General features: G+C 43.3%; 20 non-coding genes across 20 annotated transcripts; all 20 read left to right on the top strand.

The window, feature by feature from the left end:
• The first annotated feature begins 1262 nt into the window (after positions 1-1262).
• On the top strand, positions 1263-1355 carry TRNAI-UAU (transfer RNA isoleucine (anticodon UAU)). Its single transcript is given in 2 exon segments — positions 1263-1300; positions 1320-1355. It is a non-coding gene; the product is annotated as a tRNA-Ile (tRNA).
• Positions 1356-2175: 820 nt separating this feature from the next.
• Positions 2176-2268, top strand: TRNAI-UAU (transfer RNA isoleucine (anticodon UAU)). Its single transcript is given in 2 exon segments — positions 2176-2213; positions 2233-2268. It is a non-coding gene; the product is annotated as a tRNA-Ile (tRNA).
• Positions 2269-2597: 329 nt separating this feature from the next.
• On the top strand, positions 2598-2670 carry TRNAR-CCU (transfer RNA arginine (anticodon CCU)). The gene has a single exon. It is a non-coding gene; the product is annotated as a tRNA-Arg (tRNA).
• Positions 2671-3089: 419 nt separating this feature from the next.
• On the top strand, positions 3090-3182 carry TRNAI-UAU (transfer RNA isoleucine (anticodon UAU)). The gene is given in 2 exon segments: positions 3090-3127; positions 3147-3182. It is a non-coding gene; the product is annotated as a tRNA-Ile (tRNA).
• Positions 3183-4002: 820 nt separating this feature from the next.
• TRNAI-UAU (transfer RNA isoleucine (anticodon UAU)) lies at positions 4003-4095 on the top strand. Its single transcript is given in 2 exon segments — positions 4003-4040; positions 4060-4095. It is a non-coding gene; the product is annotated as a tRNA-Ile (tRNA).
• A 1251-nt stretch (positions 4096-5346) lies between these two features.
• On the top strand, positions 5347-5419 carry TRNAR-UCU (transfer RNA arginine (anticodon UCU)). The gene has a single exon. It is a non-coding gene; the product is annotated as a tRNA-Arg (tRNA).
• Positions 5420-5838: 419 nt separating this feature from the next.
• On the top strand, positions 5839-5930 carry TRNAI-UAU (transfer RNA isoleucine (anticodon UAU)). Its single transcript is given in 2 exon segments — positions 5839-5876; positions 5896-5930. It is a non-coding gene; the product is annotated as a tRNA-Ile (tRNA).
• Positions 5931-6755: 825 nt separating this feature from the next.
• Positions 6756-6848, top strand: TRNAI-UAU (transfer RNA isoleucine (anticodon UAU)). The gene is given in 2 exon segments: positions 6756-6793; positions 6813-6848. It is a non-coding gene; the product is annotated as a tRNA-Ile (tRNA).
• Positions 6849-7180: 332 nt separating this feature from the next.
• TRNAR-CCU (transfer RNA arginine (anticodon CCU)) lies at positions 7181-7253 on the top strand. Its single transcript has one exon. It is a non-coding gene; the product is annotated as a tRNA-Arg (tRNA).
• Positions 7254-7671: 418 nt separating this feature from the next.
• On the top strand, positions 7672-7764 carry TRNAI-UAU (transfer RNA isoleucine (anticodon UAU)). Its single transcript is given in 2 exon segments — positions 7672-7709; positions 7729-7764. It is a non-coding gene; the product is annotated as a tRNA-Ile (tRNA).
• Positions 7765-8093: 329 nt separating this feature from the next.
• On the top strand, positions 8094-8166 carry TRNAR-UCU (transfer RNA arginine (anticodon UCU)). Its single transcript has one exon. It is a non-coding gene; the product is annotated as a tRNA-Arg (tRNA).
• Positions 8167-8585: 419 nt separating this feature from the next.
• On the top strand, positions 8586-8678 carry TRNAI-UAU (transfer RNA isoleucine (anticodon UAU)). The gene is given in 2 exon segments: positions 8586-8623; positions 8643-8678. It is a non-coding gene; the product is annotated as a tRNA-Ile (tRNA).
• An 821-nt stretch (positions 8679-9499) lies between these two features.
• TRNAI-UAU (transfer RNA isoleucine (anticodon UAU)) lies at positions 9500-9592 on the top strand. The gene is given in 2 exon segments: positions 9500-9537; positions 9557-9592. It is a non-coding gene; the product is annotated as a tRNA-Ile (tRNA).
• A 329-nt stretch (positions 9593-9921) lies between these two features.
• Positions 9922-9994, top strand: TRNAR-CCU (transfer RNA arginine (anticodon CCU)). The gene has a single exon. It is a non-coding gene; the product is annotated as a tRNA-Arg (tRNA).
• A 420-nt stretch (positions 9995-10414) lies between these two features.
• Positions 10415-10507, top strand: TRNAI-UAU (transfer RNA isoleucine (anticodon UAU)). The gene is given in 2 exon segments: positions 10415-10452; positions 10472-10507. It is a non-coding gene; the product is annotated as a tRNA-Ile (tRNA).
• A 329-nt stretch (positions 10508-10836) lies between these two features.
• On the top strand, positions 10837-10909 carry TRNAR-UCU (transfer RNA arginine (anticodon UCU)). The gene has a single exon. It is a non-coding gene; the product is annotated as a tRNA-Arg (tRNA).
• Positions 10910-11329: 420 nt separating this feature from the next.
• On the top strand, positions 11330-11422 carry TRNAI-UAU (transfer RNA isoleucine (anticodon UAU)). The gene is given in 2 exon segments: positions 11330-11367; positions 11387-11422. It is a non-coding gene; the product is annotated as a tRNA-Ile (tRNA).
• Positions 11423-11751: 329 nt separating this feature from the next.
• TRNAR-UCU (transfer RNA arginine (anticodon UCU)) lies at positions 11752-11824 on the top strand. The gene has a single exon. It is a non-coding gene; the product is annotated as a tRNA-Arg (tRNA).
• Positions 11825-12244: 420 nt separating this feature from the next.
• Positions 12245-12337, top strand: TRNAI-UAU (transfer RNA isoleucine (anticodon UAU)). Its single transcript is given in 2 exon segments — positions 12245-12282; positions 12302-12337. It is a non-coding gene; the product is annotated as a tRNA-Ile (tRNA).
• Positions 12338-12669: 332 nt separating this feature from the next.
• TRNAR-UCU (transfer RNA arginine (anticodon UCU)) lies at positions 12670-12741 on the top strand. Its single transcript has one exon. It is a non-coding gene; the product is annotated as a tRNA-Arg (tRNA).
• The last annotated feature ends 339 nt before the right edge of the window (positions 12742-13080 follow it).

The raw sequence follows: 13080 nt of genomic DNA, 5'->3' as shown, positions 1-13080 counted from the left end.
CTAGCTTCATCAATGATAATTGTTCAAGTTTCTCGGCATATCTGGCCTCATTGCGATCACAGAAAGCATGCATAACTCAGAATTAAAGAGGAATCTGTCGCTGCAATTCAGGTTCCAGACTTGTAATGCTCTCAAGTCAGGAGACAATGTCATACCTCGCTAATGTCCTCTCTGTTTCCAAAAGGTAGAAAGCCCTTTTTATTTTCTACTGCACCAGAGACAAAAGCATTTTCTACCTGCTGGAAGCACAGATGGATATGAAAGGTGCAATGTGTCTCCTTGTCCTAACTGCTAGCTAATAGTTTCAGCAGATTTGAAACCCGAGTTGCAGCTAAAACACTGCACATAGAGAGCTCCAGTGGCGCAATCGGTCAGCGCTGCGGTACTTTATAAAGCAGTAACTGTTGAGCAATGCCGAGGTGTGAGTTCGAGCCTCACCTGGAGCATTCTTATTTCCACGTCATCGCTAACAGTTTGAAGCTGAGTTGCACAGAGTGCCTTCTTTTTTCGCTGATTTCCTTTGGCTGTTTTTGGAGTGACATAAGCTTTTGTCTATCAGCACTACCAATATCCTGTGGCTAAATGATTGAAATAAAGCAACAAAAAAGACCTGGCTCTTGTGTGAAGAAAAAAGAAAAGAAGCTGGCATCTGGGAACGATTGCATATTGCATTGCGTTTTGAATTAAATCAGTGACCATCAACTATAACGCAACCACAAGTGAATTCTTGCTTTGAAAAAAAAAAAAATCATCCCTGTGGAGCTTGTCTAGACAGCCCCAGGGCCTAATGGATAAGGCACTGGCCTCCTATCCCGGGATTGTGGGTTCGAGTCCCATCTGGGGTGTTTGCTTTCCTGACCTTTCTCAGAGGCTGATGGTGTGTTTTAGTGCCATATAAAGTGTGTTCGTCTAGCTTCATCAATGATAATTGTTCAAGTTTCTCGCAATATCTGGCCTCATGCTGATCACAGTAAGCATGCATAACTCTAAATTAAAAAGAATCTGTCAGCTGCAATTCAGGTTCCAGACTGGTAATGCTCTCAGGTCAAGGAGACATGTCATACCTCGCTAATGTCCATTTCTGTTTCCAAAGGTAGGAAAGCCCTTTTATTTTCTACTGCACCAGAGAACAAAAGCATTTTCTACCTGCTGGAAGCACAGATGGATATATGAAAGGTGCAATGTGTCTCCTTGTCCTAACTGCTAGCTAATAGTTTCAGCAGATTTGAACCCGAGTTGCAGCTAAAACTTGCACATAGAGAGCTCCAGTGGCGCAATCGGTCAGCGCGCGGTACTTATAAAGCAGTAACTGTTGAGCAATGCCGAGGTTGTGAGTTCGAGCCTCACCTGGAGCATTCTTATTTCCACGTCATCGACTAACAGGTTTGAAGCTGAGTTGCGACAGAGTGGCTTCTTTTCGCTGATTTCCTTTGGCTGTTTTTGGAGTGACAATAAGCTTTTGTCTATCAGCACTACCAATATCCTGTGGCTAAATGATTGAAATAAAGCAACAAAAAAAGACCTGGCTCTTGTGTGAGAAAAAAAAAAGAAGCTGGCATCTGGCAACGATTGCATATTGCATTGCGTTTTGAATTAAATCAGTGGACCATCAACTATAACGCAACCACAAGTGAATTCTTGCTTTGAAAAAAAAAATCATCCCTGTGGAGCTTGTCTAGACAGCCCCAGTGGCCTAATGGATAAGGCACTGGCCTTCTAAGCCGGGATTGTGGGTTCGAGTCCCATCTCTGGGGTGTTTGCTTTCCTGACCTTTCTCAGGAGGCTGATGGTGTGTTTTAGTGCCATATAAAGTGTGTTCGTCTAGCTTCATCAATGATAATTGTTCAAGTTTCTCGCAATATCTGGCCTCATGCTGATCACAGAAAGCATGCATAACTCTAAATTAAAGAGAATCTGTCAGCTGCAATTCAGGTTCCAGACTGGTAATGCTCTCAGGTCAAGGAGACATGTCATACCTCGCTAATGTCCATCTCTGTTTCCAAAAGGTAGGAAAGCCCTTTTATTTTCTACTGCACCAGAGAACAAAAGCATTTTCTACCTGCTGGAAGCACAGATGGATATATGAAAGGTGCAATGTGTCTCCTTGTCCTAACTGCTAGCTAATAGTTTCAGCAGATTTGAACCCGAGTTGCAGCTAAAACTTGCACATAGAGAGCTCCAGTGGCGCAATCGGTCAGCGCGCGGTACTTATAAAGCAGTAACTGTTGAGCAATGCCGAGGTTGTGAGTTCGAGCCTCACCTGGAGCATTCTTATTTCCACGTCATCGACTAACAGGTTTGCAGCTGAGTTGCGACAGAGTGGCTTCTTTTCGCTGATTTCCTTTGGCTGTTTTTGGAGGGACAATAAGCTTTTGTCTATCAGCACTACAATATCCTGTGGCTAAATGATTGAAATAATGCAACAAAAAAAGACCTGGCTCTTGTGTGAAGAAAAAGAAAAGAAGCTGGCATCTGGCAACGATTGCATATTGCATTGCGTTTTGAATTAAATCAGTGGACCATCAACTATAACGCAACCACAAGTGAATTCTTGCTTTGAAAAAAAAAAAATCATCCCTGTGGAGCTTGTCTAGACAGCCCCAGTGGCCTAATGGATAAGGCACTGGCCTCCTAAGCCAGGGATTGTGGGTTCGAGTCCCATTTGGGGTGTTTGCTTTCCTGACCTTTCTCAGGAGGCTGATGGTGTGTTTTAGTGCCATATAAAGTGTGTTCGTCTAGCTTCATCAATGATAATTGTTCAAGTTTCTCGCAATATCTGGCCTCATGCTGATCACAGAAAGCATGCATAACTCTAAATTAAAGAGAATCTGTCAGCTGCAATTCAGGTTCCAGACTGGTAATGCTCTCAGGTCAAGGAGACATGTCATACCTCGCTAATGTCCATCTCTGTTTCCAAAAGTAGGAAAGCCCTTTTATTTTCTACTGCACCAGAGAACAAAAGCATTTTCTACCTGCTGGAAGCACAGATGGATATATGAAAGGTGCAATGTGTCTCCTTGTCCTAACTGCTAGCTAATAGTTTCAGCAGATTTGAACCCGAGTTGCAGCTAAAACACTGCACATAGAGAGCTCCAGTGGCGCAATCGGTCAGCGCGCGGTACTTATAAAGCAGTAACTGTTGAGCAATGCCGAGGTTGTGAGTTCGAGCCTCACCTGGAGCATTCTTATTTCCACGTCATCGACTAACAGTTTTGAAGCTGAGTTGCGACAGAGTGGCTTCTTTTCGCTGATTTCCTTTGGCTGTTTTTGGAGGGACAATAAGCTTTTGTCTATCAGCACTACCATATCCTGTGGCTAAATGATTGAAATAATGCAACAAAAAAAGACCTGGCTCTTGTGTGAAGAAAAAAAAAAGAAGCTGGCATCTGGCAACGATTGCATATTGCATTGCGTTTTGAATTAAATCAGTGGACCATCAACTATAACGCAACCACAAGTGAATTCTTGCTTTGAAAAAAAAAAATCATCCCTGTGGAGCTTGTCTAGACAGCCCCAGTGGCCTAATGGATAAGGCACTGGCCTTCCTAAGCGGGATTGTGGGTTCGAGTCCCATCTGGGGTGTTTGCTTTCCTGACCTTTCTCAGGAGGCTGATGGTGTGTTTTAGTGCCATATAAAGTGTGTTCGTCTAGCTTCATCAATGATAATTGTTCAAGTTTCTCGCAATATCTGGCCTCATGCTGATCACAGAAAGCATGCATAACTCTAAATTAAAGAGAATCTGTCAGCTGCAATTCAGGTTCCAGACTGGTAATGCTCTCAGGTCAAGGAGACATGTCATACCTCGCTAATGTCCATCTCTGTTTCCAAAAGGTAGGAAAGCCCTTTTATTTTCTACTGCACCAGAGAACAAAAGCATTTTCTACCTGCTGGAAGCACAGATGGATATATGAAAGGTGCAATGTGTCTCCTTGTCCTAACTGCTAGCTAATAGTTTCAGCAGATTTGAACCCGAGTTGCAGCTAAAACACTGCACATAGAGAGCTCCAGTGGCGCAATCGGTCAGCGCGCGGTACTTATAAAGCAGTAACTGTTGAGCAATGCCGAGGTTGTGAGTTCGAGCCTCACCTGGAGCATTCTTATTTCCACGTCATCGACTAACAGTTTTGAAGCTGAGTTGCGACAGAGTGGCTTCTTTTCGCTGATTTCCTTTGGCTGTTTTTGGAGGGACAATAAGCTTTTGTCTATCAGCACTACCAATATCCTGTGGCTAAATGATTGAAATAATGCAACAAAAAAGACCTGGCTCTTGTGTGAAGAAAAAAAAAAAAGAAGCTGGCATCTGGCAACGATTGCATATTGCATTGCGTTTTGGAATTAAATCAGTGGACCATCAACTATAACGCAACCACAAGTGAATTCTTGCTTTAAAAGAAAAAAATCATCCCTGTGGAGCTTGTCTAGACAGCCCCAGTGGCCTAATGGATAAGGCACTGGCCTCCTGAGCCAGGGATTGTGGGGTTCGAGTCCCATCTGGGTGTTTGCTTTCCTGACCTTTCTCAGGAGGCGATGGTGTGTTTTAGTGCCATATAAAGTGTGTTCGTCTAGCTTCATCAATGATAATTGTTCAAGTTTCTCGCAAGTTTCTCAGCCTCATGCTGATCACAGAAAGCATGCATAACTCTAAATTAAAGAGGAATCTGTCAGCTGCAATTCAGGTTCCAGACTGGTAATGCCTCAGGTCCAAGGAGACATGTCATACCTCGCTAATGTCCATCTCTGTTTCCAAAAGGTAGGAAAGCCCTTTTATTTCTACTGCACCAGAGAACAAAAGCATTTTCTACCTGCTGGAAACAGAGATGGATATATGAAAGGTGCAATGTGTCTCCTTGTCCTAACTGCTAGCTAATAGTTTCAGCAGATTTGAACCCGAGTTGCAGCTAAAACCTGCACATAGAGAGCTCCTGTTGGCGCGATCGGTCAGCGCGCGGTACTTATAAAGCAGTAACTGTTGAGCAATGCCGAGGTTGTGAGTTCGAGCTCACCTGGAGCATTCTTATTTCCACGTCATCGACTAACAGTTTTGAAGCTGAGTTGCGACAGAGTGGCTTCTTTTCGCTGATTTCCTTTGGCTGTTTTTGAAGGGACAATTAAGCTTTTGTCTATCAGCACTACCAATATCCTGTGGCTAAATGATTGAAATAATGCAACAAAAAAAAGACCTGGCTCTTGTGTGAAGAAAAAAAAAAAAGAAGCTGGCATCTGGCAACGATTGCATATTGCATTGCGTTTTGAATTAAATCAGTGGACCATCAACTATAACGCAACCACAAGTGAATTCTTGCTTTGAAAAAAAAAAAATCATCCCTGTGGAGCTTGTCTAGACAGCCCCAGTGGCCTAATGGATAAGGCACTGGCCTTCTAAGCCAGGGATTGTGGGTTCGAGTCCCATCTGGGGTGTTTGCTTTCCTGACCATTCTCAGGAGGCTGATGGTGTGTTTTAGTGCCATATAAAGTGTGTTCGTCTAGCTTCATCAATGATAATTGTTCAAGTTTCTCGCAATATCTGGCCTCATGCTGATCACAGAAAGCATGCATAAATCTAAATTAAAGAGAATCTGTCAGCTGCAATTCAGGTTCCAGACTGGTAATGCTCTCAGGTCAAGAAGACATGTCATACCTCGCTAATGTCCATCTCTGTTTCCAAAAAGGTAGGAAAGCCCTTTATTTTCTACTGCACCAGAGAACAAAAGCATTTTCTACCTGCTGGAAGCACAGATGGATATATGAAAGGTGCAATGTGTCTCCTTGTCCTAACAGCTAGCTAATAGTTCAGCAGATTTGAACCCGAGTTGCAGCTAAAACACTGCACATAGAGAGCTCCAGTGGCGCAATCGGTCAGCGCGCGGTACTTATAAAGCAGTAACTGTTGAGCAATGCCGAGGTTGTGAGTTCGAGCCTCCCTGGAGCATTCTTATTTCCACGTCATCGACTACAGGTTTGAAGCTGAGTTGCGACAGAGTGGCTTCTTTTCGCTGATTTCCTTTGGCTGTTTTTGGAGGGACAATAAGCTTTTGTCTATCAGCACTACCAATATCCTGTGGCTAAATGATTGAAATAATGCAACAAAAAAAGACCTGGCTCTTGTGTGAAGAAAAAAAAAAAGAAGCTGGCATCTGGCAACGATTGCATATTGCATTGCGTTTTGAATTAATCAGTGGACCATCAACTATAACGCAACCACAAAAGAATTCTTGCTTTGAAAAAAAAAAAAATCATCCCTGTGGAGCTTGCCTAGACAGCCCAGTGGCCTAATGGATAAGGCACTGGCCTCTTAAGCCAGGGATTGTGGGTTTGAGTCCCATCTGGGGTGTTTGCTTTCCTGACCTTTCTCAGGAGGCTGAATGTGTGTTTTAGTGCCAATAATAAAGTGTGTTCGTCGAGCTTCATCAATGATAATTGTTCAAGTTTCTCAGCAATATCTGGCCTCATGCTGATCACAAGAAAGCATGCATAACTCTAAATTAAAGAGAATCTGTCAGCTGCAATTCAGGTTCCAGACTGGTAATGCTCTCAGGTCAGAGGAGACATGTCATACCTCGCTAATGTCCATCTCTGTTTCCAAAAGGTAGGAAAGCCCTTTATTTTCTACTGCACCAGAGAACAAAAGCATTTTCTACCTGCTGGAAGCACAGATGGATATATGAAAGGTGCAATGTGTCTCCTTGTCCTAACTGCTAGCTAATACTTCAGCAGATTTGAACCCGAGTTGCAGCTAAAACACTGCACATAGAGAGCTCCAGTGGCGCAATCGGTCAGCGCGCGGTACTTATAAAGCAGTAACTGTTGAGCAATGCCGAGGTTGTGAGTTCGAGCCTCACCTGGAGCATTCTTATTCCACGTCATCGACTAACAGGTTTGAAGCTGACTTGCGACAGAGTGGCTTCTTTTCGCTGATTTCCTTTGGCTGTTTTTGGAGGGACATAAGCTTTTGTCTATCAGCACTACCAATATCCTGTGGCTAAATGATTGAAATAATGCAACAAAAAAAGACCTGGCTCTTGTGTGAAGAAAAAAAAAAAAGAAGCTGGCATCTGGCAACGATTGCATATTGCATTGCGTTTTGAATTAAATCAGTGGACCATCAACTATAACGCAACCACAAGTGAATTCTTGCTTTGAAAAAAAAAAAAAATCATCCCTGTGGAGCTTGTCTAGACAGCCCCAGTGGCCTAATGGATAAGGCACTGGCCTCCTAAGCCAGGGATTGTGGGTTCGAGTCCCATCTGGGGTGTTTGCTTTCCTGACCTTTCTCAGGAGGCTGATGGTGTGTTTTAGTGCCATATAAAGTGTGTTCGTCTAGCTTCATCAATGATAATTGTTCAAGTTTCTCGCAATATCTGGCCTCATGCTGATCACAGAAAGCATGCATAACTCTAAATTAAAGAGAATCTGTCAGCTGCAATTCAGGTTCCAGACTGGTAATGCTCTCAGGTCAAGGAGACATGTCATACCTCGCTAATGTCCATCTCTGTTTCCAAAAGGTAGGAAAGCCTTTTATTTTCTACTGCACCAGAGAACAAAAGCATTTCTACCTGCTGGAAGCACAGATGGATATATGAAAGGTGCAATGTGTCTCCTTGTCCTAACTGCTAGCTAATAGTTTCAGCAGATTTGAACCCGAGTTGCAGCTAAAACACTGCACATAGAGAGCTCCAGTGGCGCAATCGGTCAGCGCGCGGTACTTATAAAGCAGTAACTGTTGAGCAATGCCGAGGTTGTGAGTTCGAGCCTCACCTGGAGCATTCTTATTTCCACGTCATCGACTAACAGGTTTGAAGCTGAGTTGCGACAGAGTGGCTTCTTTTCGCTGATTTCCTTTGGCTGTTTTTGGAGGGACAATAAGCTTTTGTCTATCAGCACTACCAATATCCTGTGGCTAAATGATTGAAATAATGCAACAAAAAAAGACCTGGCTCTTGTGTGAAGAAAAAAAAAAAGAAGCTGGCATCTGGCAACGATTGCATATTGCATTGCGTTTTGAATTAAATCAGTGGACCATAAACTATAACGCAACCACAAGTGAATTCTTGCTTTGAAAAAAAAAAATCATCCTGTGGAGCTTGTCTAGACAGCCCCAGTGGCCTAATGGATAAGGCACTGGCCTTCTAAGCCAGGGATTGTGGGTTCGAGTCCCATCTGGGGTGTTTGCTTTCCTGACCTTTCTCAGGAGGCTGATGGTGTGTTTTAGTGCCATATAAAGTGTGTTCGTCTAGCTTCATCAATGATAATTGTTCAAGTTTCTCGCAATATCTGGCCTCATGCTGATCACAGAAGCATGCATAACTCTAAATTAAAGAGAATCTGTCAGCTGCAATTCAGGTTCCAGACTGGTAATGCTCTCAGGTCAAGGAGACATGTCATACCTCGCTAATGTCCATCTCTGTTTCCAAAAGGTAGGAAAGCCCTTTTATTTTCTACTGCACCAGAGAACAAAAGCATTTTCTACCTGCTGGAAGCACAGATGGATATATGAAAGGTGCAATGTGTCTCCTTGTCCTAACTGCTAGCTAATAGTTTCAGCAGATTTGAACCCGAGTTGCAGCTAAAACACTGCACATAGAGAGCTCCAGTGGCGCAATCGGTCAGCGCGCGGTACTTATAAAGCAGTAACTGTTGAGCAATGCCGAGGTTGTGAGTTCGAGCCTCACCTGGAGCATTCTTATTTCCACGTCATCGACTAACAGGTTTGAAGCTGAGTTGCGACAGAGTGGCTTCTTTTCGCTGATTTCCTTTGGCTGTTTTTGGAGGGACAATAAGCTTTTGTCTATCAGCACTACCAATATCCTGTGGCTAAATGATTGAAATATGCAACAAAAAAAGACCTGGCTCTTGTGTGAAGAAAAAAAAAAGAAGCTGGCATCTGGCAACGATTGCATATTGCATTGCGTTTTGAATTAAATCAGTGGACCATCAACTATAACGCAACCACAAAAGAATTCTTGCTTTGAAAAAAAAAAAATCATCCCTGTGGAGCTTGTCTAGACAGCCCAGTGGCCTAATGGATAAGGCACTGGCCTCTTAAGCCAGGGATTGTGGGGTTTGAGTCCCATCTGGGGTGTTTGCTTTCCTGACCTTTCTCAGGAGGCTGATGGTGTGTTTTAGTGCCATATAAGTGTGTTCGTCTAGCTTCATCAATGATAATTGTTCAAGTTTCTCGCAATATCTGGCCTCATGCTGATCACAGAAAGCATGCATAACTCTAAATTAAAGAGAATCTGTCAGCTGCAATTCAGGTTCCAGACTGGTAATGCTCTCAGGTCAAGGAGACATGTCATACCTCGCTAATGTCCATCTCTGTTTCCAAAAGGTAGGAAAGCCCTTTTATTTTCTACTGCACCAGAGAACAAAAGCATTTTCTACCTGCTGGAAGCACAGATGGATATATGAAAGGTGCAATGTGTCTCCTTGTCCTAACTGCTAGCTAATACTTTCAGCAGATTTGAACCCGAGTTGCAGCTAAAACACTGCACATAGAGAGCTCCAGTGGCACAATCGGTCAGCGCGCGGTACTTATAAAGCAGTAACTGTTGAGCAATGCCGAGGTTGTGAGTTCGAGCCTCACCTGGAGCATTCTTATTTCCACGTCATCGACTAACAGGTTTGAAGCTGAGTTGCGACAGAGTGGCTTCTTTTCGCTGATTTCCTTTGGCTGTTTTTGGAGGGACAATAAGCTTTTGTCTATCAGCACTACCAATATCCTGTGGCTAAATGATTGAAATAATGCAACAAAAAAAGACCTGGCTCTTGTGTGAAGAAAAAAAAAAGAAGCTGGCATCTGGCAACGATTGCATATTGCATTGCGTTTGAATTAAATCAGTGGACCATCAACTATAACGCAACCACAAGTGAATTCTTGCTTTGAAAAAAAAAAAATCATCCCTGTGGAGCTTGTCTAGACAGCCCCAGTGGCCTAATGGATAAGGCACTGGCCTCCTAAGCCAGGGATTGTGGGTTCGAGTCCCATCTGGGGTGTTTGCTTTCCTGACCTTTCTCAGGAGGCTGATGGTGTGTTTTAGTGCCATATAAAGTGTGTTCGTCTAGCTTCATCAATGATAATTGTTCAAGTTTCTCGCAATATCGGGCCTCATGCTGATCACAGAAAGCATGCATAACTCTAAATTAAAGAGAATCTGTCAGCTGCAATTCAGGTTCCAGACTGGTAATGCTCTCAGGTCAAGGAGACATGTCATACCTCGCTAATGTCCATCTCTGTTTCCAAAAGGTAGGAAAGCCCTTTTATTTTCTACTGCACCAGAGAACAAAAGCATTTTCTACCTGCTGGAAGCACAGATGGATATATGAAAGGTGCAATGTGTCTCCTTGTCCTAACTGCTAGCTAATAGTTTCAGCAGATTTGAACCCGAGTTGCAGCTAAAACACTGCACATAGAGAGCTCCAGTGGCGCAATCGGTCAGCGCGCGGTACTTATAAAGCAGTAACTGTTGAGCAATGCCAAGGTTGTGAGTTCGAGCCTCACCTGGAGCATTCTTATTTCCACGTCATCGACTAACAGGTTTGAAGCTGAGTTGCGACAGAGTGGCTTCTTTCGCTGATTTCCTTTGGCTGTTTTTGGAGGGACAATAAGCTTTTGTCTATCAGCACTACCAATATCCTGTGGCTAAATGATTGAAATAATGCAACAAAAAAAGACCTGGCTCTTGTGTGAAGAAAAAAAAAAAGAAGCTGGCATCTGGCAACGATTGCATATTGCATTGCGTTTTGAATTAAATCAGTGGACCATCAACTATAACGCAACCACAAGTGAATTCTTGCTTTGAAAAAAAAAAATCATCCCTGTGGAGCTTGTCTAGACAGCCCCAGTGGCCTAATGGATAAGGCACTGGCCTTCTAAGCCAGGGATTGTGGGTTCGAGTCCCATCTGGGGTGTTTGCTTTCCTGACCTTTCTCAGGAGGCTGATGGTGTGTTTTAGTGCCATATAAAGTGTGTTCGTCTAGCTTCATCAATGATAATTGTTCAAGTTTCTCGCAATATCTGGCCTCATGCTGATCACAGAAAGCATGCATAACTCTAAATTAAAGAGAATCTGTCAGCTGCAATTCAGGTTCCAGACTGGTAATGCTCTCAGGTCAAGAAGACATGTCATACCTCGCTAATGTCCATCTCTGTTTCCAAAAGGTAGGAAAGCCCTTTTATTTTCTACTGCACCAGAGAACAAAAGCATTTTCTACCTGCTGGAAGCACAGATGGATATATGAAAGGTGCAATGTGTCTCCTTGTCCTAACTGCTAGCTAATAGTTTCAGCAGATTTGAACCCGAGTTGCAGCTAAAACACTGCACATAGAGAGCTCCAGTGGCGCAATCGGTCAGCGCGCGGTACTTATAAAGCAGTAACTGTAGAGCAATGCCGAGGTTGTGAGTTCGAGCCTCACCTGGAGCATTCTTATTTCCACGTCATCGACTAACAGTTTTGAAGCTGAGTTGCGACAGAGTGGCTTCTTTTCGCTGATTTCCTTTGGCTGTTTTTGAAGGGACAATAAGCTTTTGTCTATCAGCACTACCAATATCCTGTGGCTAAATGATTGAAATAATGCAACAAAAAAAGACCTGGCTCTTGTGTGAAGAAAAAAAAAAAGAAGCTGGCATCTGGCAACGATTGCATATTGCATTGCGTTTTGAATTAAATCAGTGGACCATCAACTATAACGCAACCACAAGTGAATTCTTGCTTTGAAAAAAAAAATCATCCCTGTGGAGCTTGTCTAGACAGCCCCAGTGGCCTAATGGATAAGGCACTGGCCTTCTAAGCCAGGGATTGTGGGTTCGAGTCCCATCTGGGGTGTTTGCTTTCCTGACCTTTCTCAGGAGGCTGATGGTGTGTTTTAGTGCCATATAAAGTGTGTTCTTCTAGCTTCATCAATGATAATTGTTCAAGTTTCTCGCAATATCTGGCCTCATGCTGATCACAGAAAGCATGCATAACTCTAAATTAAAGAGAATCTGTCAGCTGCAATTCAGGTTCCAGACTGGTAATGCTCTCAGGTCAAGAAGACATGTCATACCTCGCTAATGTCCATCTCTGTTTCCAAAAGGTAGGAAAGCCCTTTTATTTTCTACTGCACCAGAGAACAAAAGCATTTTCTACCTGCTGGAAGCACAGATGGATATATGAAAGGTGCAATGTGTCTCCTTGTCCTAACAGCTAGCTAATAGTTTCAGCAGATTTGAACCCGAGTTGCAGCTAAAACACTGCACATAGAGAGCTCCAGTGGCGCAATCGGTCAGCGCGCGGTACTTATAAAGCAGTAACTGTTGAGCAATGCCGAGGTTGTGAGTTCGAGCCTCACCTGGAGCATTCTTATTTCCACGTCATCGACTAACAGGTTTGAAGCTGAGTTGCGACAGAGTGGCTTCTTTTCGCTGATTTCCTTTGGCTGTTTTTGGAGGGACAATAAGCTTTTGTCTATCAGCACTACCAATATCCTGTGGCTAAATGATTGAAATAATGCAACAAAAAAAGACCTGGCTCTTGTGTGAAGAAAAAAAAAAAGAAGCTGGCATCTGGCAACGATTGCATATTGCATTGCGTTTTGAATTAAATCAGTGGACCATCAACTATAACGCAACCACAAGTGAATTCTTGCTTTGAAAAAAAAAAAAATCATCCCTGTGGAGCTTGTCTAGACAGCCCCAGTGGCCTAATGGATAAGGCACTGGCCTTCTAAGCCAGGATTGTGGGTTCGAGTCCCATCTGGGGTGTTTGCTTTCCTGACCTTTCTCAGGAGGCTGATGGTGTGTTTTAGTGCCATATAAAGTGTGTTCTTCTAGCTTCATCAATGATAATTGTTCAAGTTTCTCGCAATATCTGGCCTCATGCTGATCACAGAAAGCATGCATAACTCTAAATTAAAGAGAATCTGTCAGCTGCAATTCAGGTTCCAGACTGGTAATGCTCTCAGGTCAAGAAGACATGTCATACCTCGCTAATGTCCATCTCTGTTTCCAAAAGGTAGGAAAGCCCTTTTTATTTTCTACTGCACCAGAGAACAAAAGCATTTTCTACCTGCTGGAAGCACAGATGGATATATGAAAGGTGCA

This window comes from Dendropsophus ebraccatus, chromosome 5 (genome assembly GCF_027789765.1).
Source record: "Dendropsophus ebraccatus isolate aDenEbr1 chromosome 5, aDenEbr1.pat, whole genome shotgun sequence".
Lineage (NCBI taxonomy): Eukaryota > Metazoa > Chordata > Amphibia > Anura > Hylidae > Dendropsophus > Dendropsophus ebraccatus.
The sequence above is the reverse complement of the archived record's forward strand: the minus strand, read 5'-3'. Positions and strand labels throughout refer to the sequence as shown.